Source organism: Haemaphysalis longicornis, unplaced genomic scaffold, assembly GCF_048455015.1.
Source record: "Haemaphysalis longicornis isolate Haplotype H1 unplaced genomic scaffold, Haemaphysalis longicornis Haplotype H1 scaffold_3, whole genome shotgun sequence".
NCBI lineage: Eukaryota > Metazoa > Arthropoda > Arachnida > Ixodida > Ixodidae > Haemaphysalis > Haemaphysalis longicornis.
The window spans coordinates 226,073,653-226,085,405 of NW_027526335.1; the positions used below are offsets into that span (position 1 = coordinate 226,073,653).

The 11,753-nt window shown below is 48.8% G+C and overlaps 1 pseudogene; it reads left to right on the forward strand.

The window, feature by feature from the left end:
- Nucleotides 1–5,954: 5,954 nt before the first annotated feature.
- LOC144173727 (uncharacterized) lies at nucleotides 5,955–11,013 on the forward strand (annotated as a pseudogene).
- The last annotated feature ends 740 nt before the right edge of the window (nucleotides 11,014–11,753 follow it).

Here is an 11,753-nt window from a genome sequence, read left to right on the forward strand (position 1 = left end):
CGTTCATCATGCCAAATCGATTGAGCATTGAAAGAACGATACGCTTGAGCCCACAAAACGTCAAAAAAAGGCCAGAAAGAGCTGAAGAAAAATTCTACTAAAAAAAATCGCGCCCATTCACCCCGTGAATGTGGTTGGAAAGCAAAGCTGTAAACGGCACCCATAACAATTACTCATGCGAAGTCACTTAAAATAACTCACATCGCTCTACAAATAGTAAAACCAGAGAGAAGTGAAATGCACCTAACCACACCATTATTATTTCAAACAGGTATTCTTGGTAAGGTTAAATCAATGCATGATGCATGAACGGTGTTTGGTTGAGTTGTATTGGTGTAGCACAAGAGTGGAAACTTTTTTTTATAAAATCAAAGTAAGCTCCAACCCGGTGTTAGACGATCTGACTTCTCCGTCTCTGCGCCGCGGACGGAGGCGACGAGACGGAAAGGTCAGGGTAAGGCGAAGGTACTGTCTGTCTCAGAAGGCGATAATGCTGGATTATCTCCCTGGACGTGACAAGCGGGTGACTGTCCTCGTGCAGCTCCATAGCACATAGCACAGGAGGTAAAAGCGCAGGCTTGTTGGGTGGGCGTATTTGTTGCCCTCCACTGAAGTGTTAGGCGGTGTCCAGATGAGCTGAATGGAACCGTTTGGGGAGTGGTTTTTAAGCACGGACAGTGCAGGTCAGGACACCCAACCCGACTGGTAATTCCAGTAGGCTTGCTGGGAATCGGTTACTACCCTCCGAACCCCTGGTTGAGTGAGCGCCAAGGTGATGGCTGCCTCTTCTGCTGCCGTCATTTGTTGGGTCCTAAGCGAGGTACACGCAGGAGGTTGGTGATGGCGTGTTGCTGCCCTCGATGTTTCGAGAAGCCTGTGTAGATAACTGCATGAGCCGCACCGAGGGTGGTGTTTAGCGCTTGAGCCCGTGCTTTTCGTTGACCCTCGTCTTGTTAGGGGTTCATATTTCTAATCAAAGGAAGCATCTTTAGTTTTAGTCGCCAAGAGTCTGGGAGTACGTCAAGCGGAGTGACATTCTGAGCTGCCCAGCCAATCTGATGAAGCATGCGGTTACCCACCGCAGTTCTGAGTCGGACCTTCTGGTTAGAAAGATGGCCTTCTATCAGCTCTTCCACCGTGTTGTGGAGCCCGTGCTTAGCACCCTCAGTGTGGACGCACTCATGCTCAACCGCCTTTCTAATCATTATATAAAGCATCTCTATGTCTTCCTCGTCGAGGAGAAGATATGGGTTTGTCGTAAGTAACCCTCGAGAGGACAAAAGCTTCAATTAATCGAAAGGTACCGGATTCTTTTAGGCCTCGCTTCTTGGTGGCAACTAGCCTGATCATGTGTATGATTAGATTAATCCTGTTTTTGAGGCGCTGCAAGAAGACGTCACTCTTGGTGTTGGCCTGGAAATGTAGGCCCCGGATCTTGATGCTGGGGTTTGGAGTGATGGTCTGGTCATCAAGGAGTATTTGAATGTATTCCTTGATTTGGCGTGAGGGCGGACAACAAGGAGCTGTGCTTTTTTACGTGAACACTGCAGGCCACAGGTTTTAGCACATTGGCGTACTAAAAGTGAGATTCCATGGAGTGGTGTGAGCTTCCTTTAATTTTCGTAACTCTTAGCACATGAGCAAGGTGCGCACAGGGCCGCTAGACGGGCGTGAGTGAACGTGTGACGCTTTCACGTGCCATTCACCGAGAAGGCGGGGGGTAAACCCGTAGATGTGCTTGGTGAGTACACCATTTGTGTTCCCGTGTTCGTGTGGGCTCGTAGCTGAATCGGTAAGACAACGGGCTCTCGCTTTGTTAGTCTATTAGTTCCAGGTTCGGTACCCGGCGGTGCCAGTAAATTCTTTTATTTGTTCGGTGGAGTTTTCTGGTGACACCAACGGTCGCGAAAGAACCCTTTGGGGGTAGAGGTAGAAAGCATTGCTTTAAAAGGCGCGTTGGTTTCTTCGCCACCAGTACGAAGGTCATTCACTTGCGCACACTGCTATGATGATTTTAAAATTGGGTGTAGCAGTGAATGCGCGCGTCGGTATGAAACGCGGCAACAAAAGTTCCGATAACGGGCACACCATGCGACAGCGGCTACCTCCCATTGAGTTGTGTGAATGTAGATGAAGAAAACTACTAAGGCTGCAGCGAACACAAATATATATTTAACTCTTCATGTACTTCATGGACAGCGGTAAGTCCTAATGAAATTAACGCTGTCCCGATACGCTTTCACTAACCCTCGTCAACTTTGTGCATCATAGGATAGTTAAGCATTTATATGAGTAGAATTTACGTTTTCAACTTTCAAAGGTACCTACCCGGTTCATAGCTGGCGCTCCTTCAACAACCAATTCAAACGCAAAAATTGCATTAGAAATAAAAGGAAAAAAAATTTTTTTTTGGCTCGCAGACATAAAGGTACTATGACTTCGTGTAAATATTAGGAAGCAATTAATTAAATATTAAAAGATACAGTGATCAAGAGGGGTCAAGGGAAGAAAATGACTTACAATTGCGGCCTCTTTTGTGTTTTGCATGGCACTTCGAGTGTGAGCTTCCCAAAGCCAGGGCGCTTGTGCCCTTGCACCGTTCTCTCATGTCGGCGTTGTTGTGACTCAGGCCCCTGAATATACACTGCCCTGGGCAGCCGCCGCCCAAGCAAAAAGCGGCCGTGGGCGCAATGGAGGGGCTTTAGTTGTGACCGTGTTCGAAGATGGCCATCGGGTATTGGTTACTGTCGCGACCGCCATCTGCCAGTGGTAGGGCTGGTGACTCGCGCCTTCGCGCTTACAATAAAGCCGCGCCGGATTCACCGAACCAATGCGATACGCTGCTTTCGAATTCATGTAAACCCGCTTTGGGGGCAGCAAGCCCTTTTTGTGAAGTGGGTGTTCTCCAGTTTCCTAGGTTAGCGAAAAATACCGCCGAACGAATCCGCTTAATCGCAGAGGAGAAAAAGTCTGTCTGGAACACCGCTTTCAGGAGAGAACATGCAGTGCGCGCAAGCTGAGACCATACAATTATCCCACGCGAACACCCTCCCGGGCTCCACAGAAACGTGAAAAAGGATGAAGGGGTGACGTGGAGAAGAGGGGCATACTTTGCTCTGCGCCTGACCCACAAGGGCCCTCTGCCCTCCTCACCCCTCCCCCCCCCCAACAGCCATCCAGCTAAAGCAGACGTTTCGCCCAATACGCAGAACCATCGTTTTCTTCAGAACCCCCTCCGCTTACACGTGGTTCTGCTTACGCATACAAAGATAGTCTTTTCCCTTTCGGGCCTTCATCGTGCCAGTCTTCACCCATCAATGAACGGCGGTCCTTCTTTTTTGCGCACTCCATGCTTCCCCGGCCATACCGTGACGAGTCAATCTCCACTGCTGAGAACGACTCAGAAGGCCAATTATTCCCCGCGCGGCGACATGCCACACACAAAGGGACACAACGCACGCCTTTGGCGTCCCGTGGGCTGAGCTTACCCGAAGGCGCCATCGCTTTTCGAGCTGCATCCGTCCGCAATTATCCTGATCTGGGCGCTTCGTTTTGTGTAAGCACCAATGCGTCAGGACAGGCATTTAGTCGTGAATGTTTTTAATAGTAGCACGTCCGAAGGTTATGCCCCTGTGTTCACAGGCGACGTACCAGGCATAACAGGCCGCACGGCGCCGGCCAGAAAAATTTCGGGGGGCGGGAAGGGGGGGGGGGCTTGAGCCTGGTTAGCCCCCCACCCCTGGCTACGCCACTGGAAGTCTTCCTAACGTCTGTATAGCGCAGCTCTCAAACAAGCCATGCAGACAACACAGAAGTTCGGTCCATTAGACAGATTGCCTCGTTTGAATCAAACCCACACCCCTTTAATCGTAAACTTCGCTCAAACAAGCTATACCATTATAGAAAAATGGAATGACCTTATTTACCGGAACAGAACCTATGATGTCATATGAGCATCTGTGCAATTGGCTCATGCCGGAAAAAGCAAACGCAAGTGAGGCAGGGCGAAAAGCTTACCGAACGACCTATTTGTGCTTAAATGTGGGCCACATTCTTTTTATAGCAGTAAGAATGATCGGGTAAAATGTGGAAGTTACGAACGTACACGTAAACATAGAATTACCAATGCGTACCACTTTAGTGCACACACTATACTCGTTTCAGCTGCACAGCAGTGCGGCGCTTTGGGGTTTTACCTGACGACACTGGCCGATTGGGGTAACCGACGCTCTCTAACGTGACTGTACTTGTCCAACTAACACCATGTTTCACGAAACAATAATTTTCTACCTTAAGAAAAACAAGCCAGGTGTAAGTATGGTCGAAAACAAACAAAAATCAGAAAACAGCCCGGCGCAGTATGGTGCGGCCATTTAGGAAGACTGACAGTAAACCAGGCGCCGCATTTAGCTGCATAGCCTAATGGCGCACTAGGTTACGCTTGAAGACGTCACGAAAACACGATTTGGCTGGAGAATAAAAATGTTAACCTAAATTGAATTATGTCTCAGTAAACAAAGCATCGTTTGCTTCAGGACAATCGCTGGGGCCCCTGTAGAACACGAAATCGTTCGAATAAAATACACTTGTATTTTTTTCTGCACGGCCCCTTTAAGCTCTCGCTCCTCGGGTTTGGGAGCGCCATCGGCCTCGTAGTAACAGAGCGAACGTACGATATAGAGCGAGCAGGAGAGCGGAGTATTTAGGCTTGGTGAAAAAATTAGTGCCCTTTCACTGTTTGAAAACGGACGACCTGCGAAGCTGCATGCCCTCCACGAAGTGTACGAAACAAACACGTTTGTGTGTAATTCACGACTGAGAATACTGCCTAGCCAATTACCTCCATGGAGCTCATAGATACCCCAGCCTTATCCTAGCGAACAAACATACAGCTCTCTCTTTTGCCTCCCGCCAACTCAATCCACTCTACCACTCAGGATACCAGGCCGGTCGTATTTGGCAGTTTGGCGGCCACTTTTAAACCTGTCATCAATAACCATAAAACCTTTAGCTGCGCTTGCCAGCCCCCACCCCTTCCAATCGCAACCCCGTGCACGCATATACCATGGACCGGTCATGAAAGGTTGCTTAGAAATGCAAGACACTGTCGAACATATCCATATGAAAGCGCTTTAAGCCTAACACATGATATTGACCGAGGTCAGCGTTCTAAGCAGACCGTTTGCTGTTCACCCGGGAAGGATTCGCAGCTATTCGACGAGGTGTAACTTGAGGCGGCAAAGGCGGTGGGAGCGGCTTTCCGTTGTTTTCGCACCAATTCACTCTTCTTTGCGCGCTGACGCTTCTTCAGTTTTTGTTCTTCCTCCAAGCGAACGACATGCGTCCGTCCCGATGCGAGCTAACACCTCGAAGGCCTCGACCTTTATTCTAGCGGACAGACTCGTGGGTGTCCATTTCGCAGCCCAATATTGCGCATCTCATTGTCTGTGCAACACACCAACCCGGACCCCCACCGCTCGATTGCGGAGAGCAGCTGAAGGGCGCATTGATCCATGAGACTGCCACGTTTATATCTCCTACCACGACAACGGGTATGTCATCGGTAGCGACATTAAGCCCTGCTGTGCATGCATGCCCACTCCCTCCATCCCCAACCCATGACCGCCTAAACCAACACCACCCAGATAACTTCAGGCCTCTCCACTTGCCTTGCCCAAACTTCTTTCTCACGCCGGACCAGCCAAGCTAACGCGTGTCCGGGCGCGTTGACAGACAAAGCAGAGGGTCACCTCGCCATGGAGAGCGAGCCTCCACTGTAGCCCTTCTTTGCGGCAGCGCCGTAAGTTATCCGAGTCCCCGACAGGTGGCGGCAGCCGTGGCCATCTGAACCTCGGTCGTTGAGCCAGAGCACGATAAACACACCGTGTGCGCTGTCCCGTGTTACAATAACCGCTTTCGCGGAAGTTATTTTGTTGACGAATGTATCCCGGGACATGGGGCGGTGTTGTGCACCCATCGAGGGAACTGTGACAATGGTCCCAAAGACCCCTTCCTTTCTTTTCTGAGAGACGCTAAGCGAAGAGCGGAATGGCAGCGGGCTCGCGGCATAGCGACCATGACGTGGCGGTGTTGAAGGGCCTCAAGGTAAGCTGCATATAGCGTGCTCCTTGATAATGTATATGTCGCGTAATTATCCCCAGAGATACTAATTGGTGTTTTTCTTGCTTCGGTCACGCGCAGGTTCGCGAGCGTCACTTCAAGTCAGAACACCTGCGTACAACGTAAACGTACAGGGACTGCGATGAACGAACCATTGAAGCTACTGTGAAGTTTACACGGCTAACTCCAGATGCCTTTCAAGCCATTTTTCTCGACCGCCCTTTGTATATCCCGAAATCGCGCACATCGAGAAAAGAGGTTAAGTTAAAAGATACCGTACTGAAAATGAGCTACTCCAAAAGGCCCTACAGGAGTCCCGAACAGCGTTTGCAGCGGAAGAAATACAGTAAAAAGTTCATAATCTGGGTGAACTGATTTCTCGGGATAATGAGCGACCAACTAAGGTTTGGTGTACAACAGCATGCGACACACAACTCATCGTCGCCCACATCGAACCGGCGTTGCAAGCTTCTGAATAGTGATGTTCCGTACAGCGAATTTTCCCTTTTTCGGGGAATTTATGGCTGTAATTTTTGCCAAATGGGAAAAAGGGAATCTTAAACTGATGCAGGCAATTTTAGTAGTGGAGATAAAAGGGGAAAAAAATTTGTAAACTGGACCTCGCATCAGGAGATGACCTTCTAGGCAACATTTTTTGGGCAAGGTTCTGTGATGTGCAGCTTGCTTTACAGGGTGTTGCCACTAAGGTTTTCCGTTTTGTGGACGATTTTTTGGTCCTGGACTGCAACGTACAAAATGAGTCCTTCCAATGTGCTGTTATTGATACCTTCAAGGCGAAAGGTAAAGGTTTGAAGTTCACGGCCGAGGTTCCCGTTGATGGCACCTTGAAATTTCTTGACCTCGGGCTCCGTTTCTCGCGGCATCATACCAATCATACATGCTGGATGTACGCGCCCCGTTCTAGTAAGCTGCTATTGAACTTCGCTTCCTTTCATTAGAAGCTAGTTAAGAACGGGATAGCACCCACGTGCCTGAAATCCGCCGTCAACAAGTCCTGTTATCATTTGGCACAACAAAGCTTCAATGTGCAAATAGTTCGGCAGGAGAACGCTGGCTTTCCCCTCTCCGTGCTTCAGGCAATCTGTCAGTCGTGTGAAGCAGTTGAATGGGTTCGCACATCACATAACAGATACCGACCAGAGTAAAAAAGTGGCGGTCGTCCCCTATGTACATGCGCTGTCGCATCGCCTTAAGAAGACGGCTGACAGGTTCGGGGTTAAGGTGGTTTTCTCGGCCAGAAACAAGCTAGGCTCGATTCCCGAGACAATATTCCCCCACGTGGTTGTTTGATAAAACACAGACTCCAATTTGTTCGGTGTATGACCAATGTTGTGTACTGCATTCCAATATCCTGTGGCCGGGTGTACGTCGGCCAGACCGGCCGCTGTTTCAATGTACGCTTGAGGGAGCATCATTCCTCCTTGAAAGGAAGGCCCTACACCTACCTTGTGCTGCACTGTTGAGACTGCGGTTGTAAGCCATGCTTCACAGACACGCAAGTTGTTTTTAAGCACAGAGACCGTGTTACCAGGTAAATTGCTGAAGCCTTCCATATCCGGATTAAGGGTTGTGATTGTATAAGCCACCCGTCGCTGAGTATTCTAGATAAAGTGCAACTTCTTAAGGAGAGGGGGTAGAAGATTAGGGAAAGAAAAACAGCAGAACGAAATGGGGCGGTTGTCCTCATGTACCGCCGTACGCACATGCGACGGTCACACGTGCTTGATTGTTAGGTCTTGGTGCGGTATAAATGTGTTTTCGTTTTAAAGCAAAGCTTTCAACCTCTAACCCCCAAGGGTTCTTTCGCGACCGTTGGTGTCACCAGAAAACTCCAGCGAATAAATAAAAGAATTTACTGGCACCGCCGGGAATCTAACCTGGAACTAACAGACTAACAAAGCGAGAGCCCGTTGACTTACCGATTCAGCTACGAGCCCACGCGAACACGGGAACACAAATGGTGTACTCACCAAGCACATCTACGGGTTTACCCCCCGCCTTCTCGGTGAATGGCACGTGAAAGCGTCACACGACCACTTACGCCCGTCTAGCGGCCCTGTGCGCACCTTGCTCATGTGCTAAGAGTTACAAAAATTAAAGGAAGCTCACACCACTCCATGGAATCTCACTTTTAGTACGCCAATGTGCTAAAGCCTGTGGCCTGCAGTGTTCACGTAAAAAAGCACAGCTCCTAGTTGTCCGCCCTCACGCCAAATCAAGGAATACATTCAAATACTCCTTGATGACCAGGCTATCACTCTAAACCCCAGCATCAAGATCCGGGGCCTACATTTCCAGGCCAACACCAAGAGTGACGTCTCCTTGCAGCGCCTCAAAAACAGGATTAATCTAATCACACACATGATCAGGCTAGTTGCCACCAAGAAGCGAGGCCTAAAAGAATACCGTACTTTTCGATTAATTGAAGCTTTTGTCCTCTCGAGAGTTACGACAAACCCCTATCTTCTCGACGAGGAAGACATAGAGATGCTTTATATAATGATTAGAAAGGCGGTTGAGCATGAGTGCGTCCACACTGAGGGTGCTAAGCACGGGCTCCACAACACGGTGGAAGAGCTGATAGAAGGCCATCTTTCTAACCAGAAGGTCCGACTCAGAACTGCGGTGGGTAACCGCATGCTTCACCAGATTGGCTGGGCAGCTCAGAATGTCACTCCGCTTGACGTACTCCCAGACTCTTGGCGACTAAAACTAAAGATGCTTCCTTTGGTTAGAGATATGAACCCCTAACAAGACGAGGGTCAACGAAACGTACGGGCTCTAGCGCTAAACACCACCCTCGGTGCGGCTCATGCAGTTATCTACACAGGCTTCTCGAAACATCGAGGGCAGCAACACGCCATTACCAACCTCCTGCGTGTACCTCGCTTAGGACCCAACAAATGACGGCAGCAGAAGAGGCAGCCATCACCTTGGCGCTCACTCAACCAGGGGTTCGGAGGGTAGTAACCGATTCCCAGCAAGCCTACTGGAATTACCAGTCGGGTTGGGTGTCCTGACCTGCACTGTCCCTGCTAAAAAACCACTCCCCAAACGGTTGCATTCAGCTCATCTGGACACCGCCTAACACTTCAGTGGAGGGCAACAAATACGCCCACCCAACAAGCCTGCGCTTTTACCTCCCGTGCTATTTAGCTGCACGAGGACAGTCACCCGCTTGTCACGTCCAGGGAGATAATCCAGCATTATCGCCTTCTGAGACAGACAGTACGTTCACCTTACCCAGACCTTTCCGTCTCGTCGCCTCCGTCCGCGGCGCAGAGACGGAGAAGTCAGATCGTCTAACACCGGGTTGGAGCTTACTTTGATTTTGTAAAAAAACGTTCCCACTCTTGTGCTACACCAATACAACTCAACTAAACATCGTTCATGCATCATGCATTGATTTAACCCTACCAAGAATACCTGTTTGAAATAATTAATGGTGTGGTTAAGTGCATTTCACTTCTCTCTGGTTTTACTATTTGTAGAGCGATGTGAGTTATTTTAAGTGACTTCGCATGAGTAATCATTATGGGTGCCGTTTACAGCTTTGCTTTCCAACCACATTCACGGGGCGAATTGGCGCGATTTTTTTTAAATAAATCTTTCAGTTGATAGTTAGCGCTGGTGTCGTTTCCCTTTCTCGTCCCTGTGTCTCTTTGCGCTTATGTTTCACTCATGGATGTTCACCAACTAGGTCGTCTCTCCATTTTGCTACAAATGGGACTTTTTCTCCTCACTATGACACATCAGTGACCCTGAGCTGCTTGTATCTGTGGTGGTGACGGAGGGTCTATCCGCTCGCGTGTATTTCAAGTGCGCTCCGTTGTTCCCCGAGGATGTGTGCATTCCTGTCGAAGTACGTGACGTCCGTGAGCTGGATGACCTTCTAGACAGTGTGGAGCGCTATTGTGCGAAGGCCCATCAATGGAAGGACAAGGTGGGAGGAGTGGTTAGACTGAATTTCTTCTTGGCCATGACCCACAGGATGATGAGAAGGGTGACGCACTAATCTTCCTTAAGGAGCAGTGCAAGCTGCTGACGAAAAGGAGCAATTGTGTGCGGTTTTCCGCAGAGCTTTTAGCTTTTAGCAGCATGCTGCGCGCAATTTTCCCGCACGTTTAAAAGCTTTTTTCGCAGCCGCAAGGAGCTGGTATTGCCACATGACACTACCATCAAGCGGGCTTGTGCTGCAGATGATGTTAGCCCAATGAAAGACAGTGTGACGAGGTTTTTTTAGGTATATTATGCGAAGAGCAGACATTCATAAGCCTCGTAAAAAATGTGAGGGTCATGCTCTATGACATGCACCTGCAGCAGTTTTTTAATATAAAAGTGGCTGCATAACCGGATTTTGTGCGCATTGTGTGGAGCCAGCCGAAACAGTTCATAGTGTGGTCATTGCTTTCGTAATATAAAACCGTTGCTCATATCCTTCCGGTAACCTTTATCACAGGAATCATGAGCCTTAACAGTGCTGGACTACATGCTGTTGCGGTCATAACAGACAACAATGCTATTATCAGGAAAGTGATGTCTCTATTTAGCGAGAAAAATGAGCCAGGCATTGTATTTTCACATCTTGTGAAGATGCATCAGCCATTGTTTTGTGTAGTGGACACTGCTCACTTGCTCAAGTGTACACGCAGCAATAGGCTAAATCAAAAGGATGACGACAAGCAATTTTTGTACCCTCCTTTTGAAAGCTGTGGAAGTGGTGAGGACCAGAAAGCTTCGTTTACTTTTTTGAGGAAGCTGTATCAGAGGGAGCAAAGCAAGGTTGCAAAGATTGCCTATGGTCTGACCTATAAAACACTTTATCTAAGCCATTAGAGCGTAAAATGTTAAGTTGGTGTTGAAAGTTTTTAACAGGTTTCTGTGATCAGCTTTGTCACTTGAACCGCAGGAATTGCATTTGGCTTCTCGGCGGGAAACGACCACCTGTATTTATTTGATTGTCAGGTGGTGGAGTATTGTGAATGTTAAGACTCCAGAAACGGGGCACAGACTAGGTGATGTTTGGCAGCAGCGTGTGAAGGATATGTCTTGTTTGCAGTTGCAGTACCTTCATCAGTTCATAAGGTGGCTTGAGAGGTGGAGCCAGAGGGGAACCAATGCTGGCGGTTTGACAAAGGAGACCCACTTTGATCTCCGGCTAAGCACATATTGATTGATTGAGTTGTCACGGCATTGTCTTGATGAGCTGGGCGTTCGGTACGTCCTTTTGGGAAAGTTCCAAACAGGTTGCCTTGAGGCCAGGTTCGGGAATTACCATCAAAAAGCTGGATCTCACTACATAGTGTATTGGAAGCGGAGGACGATTCGCTTGAGAACACTTTGATGCTGGGGGACACTTTGATGCATTGTCATTGGAACAAAAAAAACAGGAGCTTCATGCCGAGACGCTAATAACAAAGTATGCCCTCAAGCTCACACAAAGAGGTCTGAAAACGTCAAAAACTGCGTACCTGCATTGGCATACATTGCCGGCTATTGTACACATGCTGCGATTAAGCGTCAGCCATGTGCGGATTGTCAGTCACAGCTCATGATCACTGACTGAGAACTGGAGCTGAGTGAGCATGTACTCAATGACAGCATGAGCAGAG